The sequence below is a fragment of the Haliotis rubra genome, unplaced genomic scaffold (assembly GCF_003918875.1).
Source record: "Haliotis rubra isolate DU_JTF1 unplaced genomic scaffold, ASM391887v1 Scf984, whole genome shotgun sequence".
Taxonomy (NCBI): domain Eukaryota; kingdom Metazoa; phylum Mollusca; class Gastropoda; order Lepetellida; family Haliotidae; genus Haliotis; species Haliotis rubra.
In genome coordinates, this window is record NW_025767728.1 from 1 (window position 1) to 12,225 (window position 12,225).

General features: G+C 43.6%; 2 long non-coding RNA genes across 2 annotated transcripts; both read left to right on the forward strand.

Annotated features, from left to right (window-relative positions):
• Nucleotides 1-6,024: 6,024 nt before the first annotated feature.
• Nucleotides 6,025-9,089, forward strand: LOC124265560. Its single transcript, XR_006895482.1, has 3 exons — nt 6,025-6,042; nt 7,434-7,568; nt 9,003-9,089. It is a non-coding gene; the product is annotated as an uncharacterized LOC124265560 (long non-coding RNA).
• On the forward strand, nt 9,086-12,182 carry LOC124265559. The gene is made up of 4 exons (XR_006895481.1): nt 9,086-9,130; nt 11,302-11,394; nt 11,753-11,854; nt 12,061-12,182. It is a non-coding gene; the product is annotated as an uncharacterized LOC124265559 (long non-coding RNA).
• The last annotated feature ends 43 nt before the right edge of the window (nt 12,183-12,225 follow it).

Consider the following 12,225-nt stretch of genomic DNA (forward strand, 5'->3'; position numbering starts at 1 on the left):
TTAAAGCGTTGGCTCGATCCACGCTGAGGACCACGGTTCGAATCCCCATGGGTACAATGTATGAAGCATGTTCTGGTGTCCCCATACGTGATGTTGCTGGAATATTGTTTTAAAAGCGGCGTAAAACCAAATTCCAGTCAGTCCTCAGTCACAGAGTTTCACGAAGGTTGTAAAGTTGATAACCTGCGTCCTAGTGATCCTTCCTCCAGACAAATTCATGTTCACTAGCTTCCACGGTGCCTTAGTCATCCAGGGTTACAATTTGATGTGCAGAGTTATGGCCATAGGCACACAAGGATCATGATCTTAGTTTACGCCCGTTGGTCTCCCCAAAGTAGAAATCATTCCGCTTTCAACTAATCCTGTCCACTCAAACCTGCTCCATGATTCCTCAGGCGTATTGAGGCCGAGGCTGCGTCAGGAGCTGGGCGACTTGATGGTGGGCCGGTCTCCAGGGTTACCTGCAGAGCGTCCAAGGACCGGCCCGTCAGAAGGAGGACCCGAGCAGGTGGTGAAGAAGGAGAGTCTGGGAGGCCCAGTGCGTCTGAATCTGAGAACTCAAGATCATCAACAGGAGGGCCGGGCAGCAGAGGTCAGTTAAGTACAAACTTGAGATGCAGAGAACTTCTGCATGGTGGATATATACTGAAATTTAATTAACCAGATGTCAGCTAAGGCGTGTTAGACTGTTAACTGTGAGATTTTTATCCCTGAAGCCTCGTGATCTGGCCAAATGAGTTTGGGAATACAATTGTATAGCCCTGGCTACCAAACAAGGAGTGGTCATTCGTTTGAGGATAATAACAATTTAGACTATATAATGTTATCAGAGTCTGTTTCTGGAAATGAGGACAGGTTGCTCAGGTTCCTCACTCACTCACTCACTCACTCCTCCCTCGAGACCCTATAATAGACACCATATAATAGATATGTTTGGGAGAGGTTCACTCCAAGGCATCTCGTTCAGTTGTAGTGTTTATGTGGAATTTAAAACTGGAAACACACCTACTTCCATGAAGTAAAATCTCCATAGACACTGACGCTGCATGAATTTGCCTGCAGTGTGGCTCCCAGTTTTCATATGTTTGAATTTTAATTCGTGGGTTTTCAACATCACTGACACCAGGCGTGAATTTAGAGTTGGGTTAGAAAGTCAGTCGGTTGTTTAGATATTCATAAATTAGCAGACCGTCAGTGGGGTTTTGATTTAGTAAAAAAGAAGTTAGAGGTTGATATTAGGGGGTTGGGTAAGCTTGTGTGGTCAGCCAGTTTTGAACATTAATATTAATAGAGTTAGAATTTAGATATGAGGGGTTAGTAAAAATTAGTTAAATTCCATTGCATCAAAAGTTAACACATTCAGTTAGTTCTTCACACATTGGTTTTTACCACATAGGTATTTATCATAATTACTTGCTAGTTCCTCATTGTTAGAAATAATTGTTATCGTTTAGTTCCTCAGTCTTACATTTTTAGAAAATAAGTCTTATCCGCGTTTGGTAGATTCGATTAATTTAGCAAATTCGTTTTCCATAGCGTCAGAACAAGATGTATGGTCTCTGCTGTGATACAGCTGGAATACTGGTCACTGTGGCACTGACCACTACAGCTACTCATCATTTATGCCATTTGAAATTATTCTCTAAAACAACATTGTCATTGTTGATTTCTTTGTTTGAGGGTAGGGTGTTGTTAGCCTGGTGGTTAAAGCGTTCTTTCGTCACACGGCTTGAGGGTCCGAATCCCAACATGGGTACAATGTGTGAAGCCCATTTCTGGTGGCTCCCCGTCATTGATGTTGCTGGAATATTTCTTACAAAGAGTAAAGCCCAAACTCAATCAATTAAGTCAGTCAGTCTTTGTTTGAGGGTAGGTAACCACAACATCATTATCAAACATGATCCCGCCTCTTTGATTGAATGCAAATCATTGAATATTAATCCAGAATAAGTAGCCATGTAATTGTATAGCATTACTGCAGACCAACCATAATGTTATCATTTGACATGACCTTCGGTATTTATCAACCTCTTTGTCAAGAGAGGAGGTGCCAAAAGAGACGATAACCTCTGATAAGCTGAATGTATGCTTCATGGCTAGCCTGCTATGTTTGACTTTTAGATGTACAGTGTGGGGCTAGCCTATTTATGCTGTTGTTAGTCCTGGTAATGCGATACAGGACATTACCTACGATGGTCGAGCGGTGTTTGTAACGGAAAAGCTAGAACTGAGAATAGCATCGTGTGGTTGTCATCTGGCATTTACAACCGGGACAGTATCTGGTATGACTTGTCACTAACTCACTCCTCACTCACTCATTTTCGCTCTCAGCCAACTCAGCCAACTCATTCGCTTACTCTCCTCACTCCTCCTCCAGTAGCTCATTCATTTTACTCACTCCTCACTCACTCCTGCAGCCAGCTCATTCATTCCTCCTCACTCACTCAATAGCTCGACTGAACCCCTCCTCCTCCTTTAGCTGTTCCTCCTCAGCCAACTCAGCTAACACCATTCCACTCCTGCTCAAAAGCAAATGTCATTCATTTCCCTCGCCGCCAGCTCATTCCGCTCGCTCCAGCCAACTCAGCTAACACCATTCACTCATTCACTCACTCGCCATGTCCAACTCAGCAAGACTCCTCACTTCCTCCGGCAACTCATTCTCATCAGCCAACTCCAGCTAACTCATTCCTCATTCGCTCCTGCTCCTCCAGCCAGCTCATTCATTCCCTCTCCTCAGCAACTCATTCCACTCCCTCAAGTACCAGCTCAGCTAACTCATTCCATTCACTCACTCTCACTCTCTGCAGCGTGGGAGGTAGAGCACCAGCTGCAGCAGGCCCAGGACCTTAACAGTCCTGAGGCGACCAGCTGCGCAGCGACCCAGCCTGGTCCAGGCTGCAGGACCCGTGGGCAATGCCCGAGATGGAGGTGGCCTCTTGAGAAGTCAAACAGCCTGAAAGCGGTCCCAGGTACTTTGTTGAAAAACTGTATTTGGATCCAGAGGATACATATAAAGTTGAAACTTCCTATTCATTTCAAAGTATTCATCTACTGGTCTGGCTATCATGAAACATGTTCATGTAAAGGAGTTTCAGCAGCCATGGCACTAATCTATCTTAATGGCACTGGAAGATAAATATGGAAACTGTGGCGCTGAAAATATTTTAGTCAATATGTTTGTATTAACTCTGTATCAATGTAAGTTTGTACAAGTCAATATGTTTGTAATTAAGGTTTGTATACTGGACAAAATAAGTTTGAGATATTGGTATTTTATGATTGATATTTTATCAGTGTCAATGAATAAATAGATCATTATTCATATTTCAAAATTTGCATTTTTGTCCAGTATATTTTTGTAATTAAGATTGTATGTAAGTCATGTGGCAGTGAAGACTGTACTAAGGTTTGTATGTAAGTCTGTGAGGGCAGAAGACTGTACTAAGGTTTACCTTATCCTCTTGTAAGTCTGTGAGGCAGTGAAAGGCCTTTAAGGTTTATATGTGAGATCTGTGTGGCAGTGAGAACATACTAAGGAGTTTGTATGTAAGTCTGTGGCAGTGGGAACTGTACTAAGGTTTGTATGTAGATCTGTGAGGCGGTGAAGACTGTACTAAGGTTTGTGTCTTAAGACTGTACTAAGGTTGTATGTAAGTCTGTGAGGCAGTGAAGACTGTACTAAGGTTTTATGTAAGTCTGTGAGGCAGTGAAGACTGTACTAAGGTTTGTATGTAAGGGCATACAAAGGTTTATATATGAAGTCTGGGCAGTGAAGATTTCATACTAGGTTTGTATGTAAGTCACATGTGGCAGTGAAGACATACTAAGGTTTTGCTTGTATGCTGATCTGTGAGGCAGTGAAGACTATTACTAAGGTTTGTATGTAAAAGGCTAGCGCAGGGTTTGTATGTAAGTCTGTGAGAAAGACTGTAAGGTTTATGTAAGTCATGAGGCAGTGAAGACTGTACTAAGGGTTTGCTTATGCTGTAGATCTGTGAGGCAGTGAAGACTGTACTAAGGTTTGTATAAATTCTGTAGAGCCCGGTAGAAGACTGTACTAAGGTTTGTATGTAAAGTCTGTGAGGCAGTGAAGACTGTACTAAGGTTTGTATGTAAGTCTGTGAGGCAGTGAAGACTGTACTAAGGTTTGTATGTAAGTCTGTGAGGCAGTGAAAGACTACATAAGGTTTGTATGTGATCCTTGAGGCAGAAGAAGACTGTACTAAGTTGTATAAGTCACCTTGGGAGGCAGTGAAGACTGTACTAAGGTTGTATGTAAGTCTGTGTGTGTGAAGACTGTACTAGGTTTGTATGTCTTAAGTCTGTGAGGCAGTGAAGACTGTACTAAGGTTTGTATGTAAGTCACCTTGAGGCAGTGAAGACTGCACTAAAGGTTTAATGTAGGAGTCTGTGGCGTGAAGACTGGCACTAAGGAGTTTGTATGTAAGTCTGTGAGGCAGTGAGCCGCTACTAAGGTTTGTATGTAAGTCTGGCGGCTTGGTGAAGACTGTACTAAGGTTTGTATGTAGTCTGTAGAGGCAGTGAAGACTGTACTAAGGTTTGTATGTAATCTGTGAGGGCAGTGAAGACGCTGTACTAAGAGTTTGTATGTAAGACTGTACTAAGGTTTATGTAAGACTGTGAGGCGTGAAGACTGTACTAAGGTTTGTATGTAAATTCGGTGTGGCAGTGAAGACTGTACTAAGGTTTGTATGTAAGACTGTATAGGTTGTATGTAAATTAGGTGAGGCAGTGAAGACGTATAAGGTTTGTATGTAATAAGTCTGTGAAGACTGATGAAGACTGTACTAAAGGTTCTTATATAAGTCTGTAGAGGCAGTGAAAGACTGTACTAAGGTTTTGTATGTAAGTCTGTGAGGCAGTGAAGACTGTACTAAGGTTTGTATATAGTCGGTGGGGTGAAGACTGTACTAAAGGTTTGTATGTAAATTAAACGAGGCAGTGAAAGACTGTACTAAGGTTTGTATGTAAGACTGTACTAAGGTTTGTATGTAAATTAGGTGTGAAGACTGTACTAGGTTTGTATGTAAGACTGTACTAAGGTTTGTATGGTCAGGTGTATGGCAGTGAAAGCTGTACTAAGGTTTATGTAAGACTGTACTGAGTTTGTATGTAAGACTGTACTAAAGGGTTTGTATGTAAGACTGTACTAGGTTTGTATGTAAGTCTGTGAGGCAGTGAACTATACTAAAAATTTTGTAATAAGTCTGTGAGGCAGTGAAGACTGTACTAAAAGGTTTGTATGTAAGTCTGTGAGGCAGTGAAGACTGTACTAAGGTTTGTATGTAAGACTGTACTAAGGTTTGTATAAGCGTAAGACTGTGAGGCGTAAGTGAAGACTGTACTAAGGTTTTGTATGTAAATTCGGTGTGGCAGTGAAGACTGTACTAAGGTTTGTATGTAAGACTGTACCAAGGTTTGTATGTAAGACTGTACTTAAGGTTGTGTATGTAAGACTGTGCAGGCAGTGAAGACTGTACTAAGGTTTGTATGTGAGTCGGTGTGGCAGTGAAGACACATACTAAGGTTTTGTATCATAAGACTGTGAGAGGCAGTGAAGACTGTACTAAGGTTTGTATGTAAGACTGTACTAAAAGGTTTGTATGTAGACTGTGAGGCAGTGAAGACTGTACTTCAGGTTTGTATATGTAAGACTGTGAGGCAGTGAAGACTGTACTAAGGTTTGTATGTATATGTAAGACTGTGAGGCAGTGAAGACTGTACTACAGGTTTGTATGTAAGACTGTACTAAGGTTTGTATATGTAAGTCGATTGTGGCAGTGAAGACTGGCCTAAGGTTTCTTGTGCTATAAGACTGTACTAAGGTTTGTATGTAAGTCGGTGTGGCAGTGAAGACTGTACTCAAGGTTTACCCTCAGATGGAGAGGAAGAACATGGAGAAGCAGCTGCAGGTGGAGAGAGGGAGGCAGGCGGAGCAGCTAGCACGGCAACAGAAGGATGGAGGCAGATCCCCTGGAGCAGCTGAGGAAGATGGAATCTCAGCTGGAGGCTGCCAAGGTAAAGTAGGGATCACCGGGACCAGTGGGTGGGGACCACAAGGGGAGGGGGTTCACCAGGACTGGATGGGGACCAGCGCCAAGGGGTGGGGATCACCAGGGACCAGGGCGTGGGACCACAAGGGAAGGGTGGGGACCATGGGAAGGGGTTGGGAATCTAACCACTCCTTTAACAACACTGCATTAAACTTTCACTGCAGTATATCACTAAATTACGCTCGAAATGAGTCCAATCCTGCATACAACTGTGTTTTCAACCTCTCTATGAAAACCTGTTTCCTAATCTGCCAAGCCTGTTTCCACCATTTTGGAATCAGAATCCAACCACACATATCTGCAGCTAAAATTGACCTCAATATCATAGCACCTTATCGGGCTTCTGTCTTCCCCACCGTGGCAGATGGTGAAACCACAGGTCAATCTTACCCTCACAAACTGCCAAAAAGTCAGAAAACAAAACCAGTTACTTTCCAAGTGCCAACACCCATAGATCCATTTTCTAGCAGAGGCCGGATCCAGGGCGATGTAGCCAAGTTGCCAGTGCTAGCAGTCATTGGATCCAAGTCTGTCTCCTCTATAGAATTCCTGACAACAGTTCAATTTTTCACCGCTTTGAGGCCAAAGCTATCTTCACAACTCTGATCTATATTAAACACCAGAACATTTCCAAAAAAACTTCATCGTTTTAACAGACTCATTATCTTGCCTTCAAGCACTTCAAAATGTTACTTCGTCACCCCTATCATCCTAGACATTTTAGAACTTTACAACAACCTTTATACTGGAAAAAACGAGACATCATCTTCTGCTGGTTGCCGGGTCGCGTCGGCATAGCAGGTAACACAAAAGGCCGATGCTGCAGCTAAAGGCAACTCTTGACAAGCCCTTATCTCCACTGCTAATCCTGTACAGTAATTTCAAACCCACTATCAAAAGTTATACTCGGGACCTCATGCAAAACAATGGGACACTCAAGTACAAGTTCGTGTGCATGCAGTCAGGGCTGCAACGATTCACCCACACCTCCCGATTTGATTCCATATTGGACCCTCGATTCGATCATTTTCGATTCGATTCTTCATACAAGTTAAAACATCCATCGTCAACTTGGCGATGTCTGCTAACAACAATTCTCATTGGATAAGTTGCCCGGCGTCAACCAATCCTGTTTCGCCTATACTGCTCAAGTTGGAGTGAAAATTACATTCTGGCTGCGTGGAAATAATTTAAATAGGTATTCAAATATCAAATCGAAATAGTGAAAATGGTTATCAAAAATCAAAACTAAGGTGTCAGATACGATTTTCAATGAATCGAACCGAAACGTTGCAGCCCTACATGCAACTCCAAATCAATTAGATAAGTGTTACTTACATGGGTCTGTGTGTCCAGGGTCTGAATGCCTCCCTGCGGGAACAGTTATCGGAGACGAGGAAGCAGAGTGCTTCTGACACCAAGGACACCTTCAGACCCAGTGACCTCAAGAAGAGGCTAAAGGACCTCACTCACAACTTCAGAGCTGGCAAGGTTTGTATGTAGTTATTTAGCTAGCTGTGTAACCACACCCAATAATAAAATCCCCTTTCAAACTTACTTCATTCCAGTAGATTGACAGTGCAGTGCACACAGCCAACCAACAATGATGTTTGTATCACCATGACGTTTCTCACAAGCTATTTCAAACCTACTCCGGAAAAAAATAAAAGAGTTTGAAGACAACCTACAGAAACAGTAGCAGTTATGAATAATGTGCCCAATATGTATGAATGTATGTTTCTATAGTGATCTCCAGCAAGTGATACCAATCATCGGAGGAGAATGAAATGAATGGAGTATTCTGCTGTGTATCTTGTGATTTCATTGAACACCAACAATGTTCATCTGTCTGGATGATTCTAGATCATTTGCAGGCCCTTGTCGTATAAAACCAGCTTCAGTCTGGGCTAGTACAAACAGCCGCACATACACATATACACGCATGCAGGTCGTCATATGAGCAAAATATTCTCAAACCATTCCACGTTAAACCCAATTTCACCTCACCTCACCTCATATAAACTATACATTCATTAGGAAATGACTTCAAATGAGACCATTCAAGAATGAAAAAACATTGCAAGAGTATTGCAATAGTTGGTCGCAATAGACTATCGCTGTCACAATATCATGCTGCAGTAGATTATTGTTATGTTGTTTCCCCTCAATAGTGACCACTAATGTTAACTATAGCAATACTATCACAATCGCAACATGCCATCTATAGTCACCCCTCATTGTGAAAGTGGAGGTGAGGTGAAATTGGGTTTAATGTGGGTAGCGAGAATATTTCGGCTCATATGTGTGTAATGCGGCTGCTTGTACTAGCCCAGACTGAAGCTGGTTTTATAGTGCTAGCCCACTGAGATACCATGCCGCAGTGAAGCATGAATGCTCCACTCAGACACATTATACTGACTCGAGCCGACCAGTCCTTGTTGTACCCGTTAATGCCGGCCAGGCAGGGACCAACAAGTACCATATTTTAACGCTTTTTTGGTATGGCGGTCGGGGATCAAACCATCCGGCAGGCGCTCTAACCACTACACCGAGGAGGGTCCATTGTGAAAGTAATCCTATCTGTCGTACAACCTTTACAGTACCCTCTGTGCTGGCCCGACTGTTGCATTCAGCTGCAGGGACAGTGGGGTAGCCTAGTGGTTAAGGCGTTCACTCGTCACACCGAAGACCCGGGGTTCGATTCCCCATGTGGGTACAATGTGTGAAGCCTATTTCTGGAGTCCCCCCTGTGATATTGCTGGAATATTGCTCAAAGCGGCGTAAAACAATACTCACTCAGTCACATTCAGACTCGTACAATCGTCTTTGACAGTATTTAGTGGTCGAAGAGGGTTTGAAATGACTGGACTATGCAGATATGGCTTAAAACATTCAGTGACTTCCCTATTTCCTCTGTCCTGGCAGGGTCCCCTCCCCCCACAGAGCAGTGACGACGTCCTAGGGAAGACCTTCCACGACCTCCACCACTACGTCCAGGACAAACTGAACAAGAGCAACCCGAGGTGGAGGAGGCCAGAAAGCATAACCACAAGGTCAGCAGGCTTGGGTGTATTGTTACTTGAATAACAGATCTAGTGACAAGTTCTTTGAGATTTGTTGTGGCAGTTACCTTTTAGAACAGTCTGATGTTTTTATTTCAAATGTGTGGACAATAGTCAGTTATTGAAGAGTCCAATTCTTGGTATGTGAAGTGAAGTGGCTGTTTGATATTCACTGTGTCCCTGACAATTCAAGCTGCATACCTCTAGTGCACATCGGTTTTGATCTTGAAGAGGCCGTATTTCGATAGGATCCTGTAGATGTGTATGTAAATATGCTATGTAGTCATGAGTATTGGTCATCAGTATTAATGTCTATGAACTTAAAGCATTCAGGAGTGGTAGCAGGTGTCTGTAGCAGGTGTTAATGGGTCTTAGTAGTAGAGGTGTCTACAGCAGGTGTTAATGGGTCGTAGTAGCAGGTGTCTGTAGCAGGTGTTAATGGGTCTTAGTAGCAGCAGGTGTTAATGGGTCTTAGTAGTAGCAGGTGTCTGTAGCAGGTGTTAATGGGTCATAGTAGTAGCAGGTGTTAATGGGTCATAGTAGTAGCAGGTGTTAATGGGTCATAGTAGTAGCAGGTGTTGTAGCAGGTGTTAATGGGTCATAGTAGTAGCAGGTGTTAATGGGTCATAGTAGTAGCAGGTGTTAATGGGTCATAGTAGTAGCAGGTGTCTGTAGCAGGTGTTAATGGGTCATAGTAGCAGCAGGTGTTAATGGGTCTTAGTAGTAGCAGGTGTTAATGGGTCGTGGTAGTAGTAGCAGGTGTTAATGGGTCATAGTAGTAGCAGGTGTTAATGGGTCTTCGTAGTAGCAGGTGTCTGTAGCAGGTGTTAATGGGTCGCCGTGGTAGTAGTAGCAGGTGTTAATGGGTCGTAGTAGTAGCAGGTGTTAATGGGTCGTAGTAGCAGGTGTCTGCAGTAGGAGTTAATGGGTCTTCGGAGTAGCAGGTGTCTGTAGCAGGAGTTAATGGGTCTTCGTAGTAGCAGGTGTCTGTAGCAGGTGTTAATGGGTCTTCGTAGTAGCAGGTGTCTGTAGCAGGTGTTAATGGGTCTTCGTAGTAGCAGGTGTCTGTAGCAGGTGTTAATGGTTTGTACTAGTAGCAGGTGTCTACAGCAGGTGTTAATGGGTCGTGGTAGTAGTAGCAGGTGTTAATGGGTCGTAGTAGTAACAGGTGTTAATGGGTCGTAGTAGCAGGTGTCTGCAGTAGGAGTTAATGGGTCTTTCGTAGTAGCAGGTGTCTGTAGCAGGAGTTAATGGGTCTTCGTAGTAGCAGGTGTCTGTAGCAGGTGTTAATGGGTCTTCGTTAGTAGCAGGTGTCTGTAGCAGGTGTTAATGGGTCTTCGTAGTAGCAGGTGTCTGTAGCAGGTGTTAATGGTTTGTACTAGTAGCAGGTGTCTACAGCAGGTGTTAATGGGTCGTGGTAGTTGTAGCAGGTGTCTGTAGCAGGTGTTAATGGGTCGTAGTAGTAACAGGTGTTAATGGGTCGTAGTAGCAGGTGTCTAGCAGGTGTTAATGGGTCTTCATAGTAGCAGGTGTCTGTAGCAGGTGTTAATGGTTTGTACTAGTAGCAGGTGTCTGTACCAGGTGTTAATGGTTTGTACTAGTAGCAGGTGTTAATGGTTTGTACTAGTAGCAGGTGTCTAGCAGGTGTTAATGGGTCGTAGTAGTAGCAGGTGTCTAGCAGGTGTTAATGGGTCGTAGTAGTAACAGGTGTCTACAGCAGGTGTTAATGGGTCGTGGTAGTTGTAGCAGGTGTCTGTAGCAGGTGTTAATGGGTCGTAGTAGTAACAGTCGTTAATGGGTCGTAGTAGCAGGTGTCTAGCAGGTGTTAATGGGTCTTCATAGTAGCAGGTGTCTGTAGCAGGTGTTAATGGTTTGTACTAGTAGCAGGTGTCTGTAGCAGGTGTTAATGGTTTGTACTAGTAGCAGGTGTTAATGGTTTGTACTAGTAGCAGGTGTCTAGCAGGTGTTAATGGAGTGCGTAGTAGTAGCAGGTGTCTACAGCAGGAGTTGGTGCCAGTAGGCAGTGCTGAAACAAGCTTCTGTGTCAGGAGTTGTCAGAATCCGTTGCAAGAAGCATGGTACAGGTGTGTGTAGAAGGTGTCTGTGGCAGGTGTGTGTGGTGGGTGTCAGTGGCAGGTGTAACAATGGTGTCCATGTTCCAGGCATCTGTGGAGGTGCAGACTCTCAAGGAAAACCTGAAGAAGGCAGAAGCCGACCTTGCCAAGAGAGGGGAGAAGACAGACCCAGAGAAGATGGTGCCAACACTTTTCCTAACATAAACACCTACTGTCAGTGGCACTGAGAGACTGAACAAATCATGTCTTTGAATTAATCTCAACTTGAGGAAAATGAACTTTGTAATGCCCTGATATGTGTTCATTGGTGTAATCTTATTTTTTATCAAAGTAACATCCAGAGTTGACAGATATCTATTGAAACAAGATGTTGAAATTTAATAGAGATTTCATACTCAGAATAGTTTTCAGAATTTGTGAACATGTTAGTTTGATATATAACAGCTGGTAGAACTACCTCAACTTGTGTCTTGAGGAATCCCTACGTCAACACGGAACTAGGTGAAGTGCTTAGTGATTTGTGTGTTCCATGTTCCAGAGGCCCGACAGTCGGAATGAGAGTGCAGAGATCAGTAGACTTGAGGATGAAATTCGAAGGCTGAACAAGGCTTTGCAGGATGCTGAAAACAGAGCACGACAGGTAGGGGAATTTCGACATGGTGTTCTGGGCTGACTGGTGCAGGAATTTTCACACAGGGTGTCTACAGGGTAGATTTCTTTGTGCAATCTCCTGATGCTTGTCATTGTTTGTCATGAGCCTTCCCAAGGATGAAAACCATTTGTCATGGTTTTTTGCCAATCTCCCCAACACAGCATTATTATTTAGCATTTTATTTCTTTTTTCAGGAGCGTCCAAGGACCCGTATTACATATGCACCAAGCTCCGACTCCGACCGAGCCTCGTCCCTCAACTCGGAGGAGAGCGCTTGTATGATGAACTCCAGCGTGAACTGATGGAGCTGACTGATGGAGGAGAGTGAGAGAAGGGAGTGAACACGAGGCACATGACTG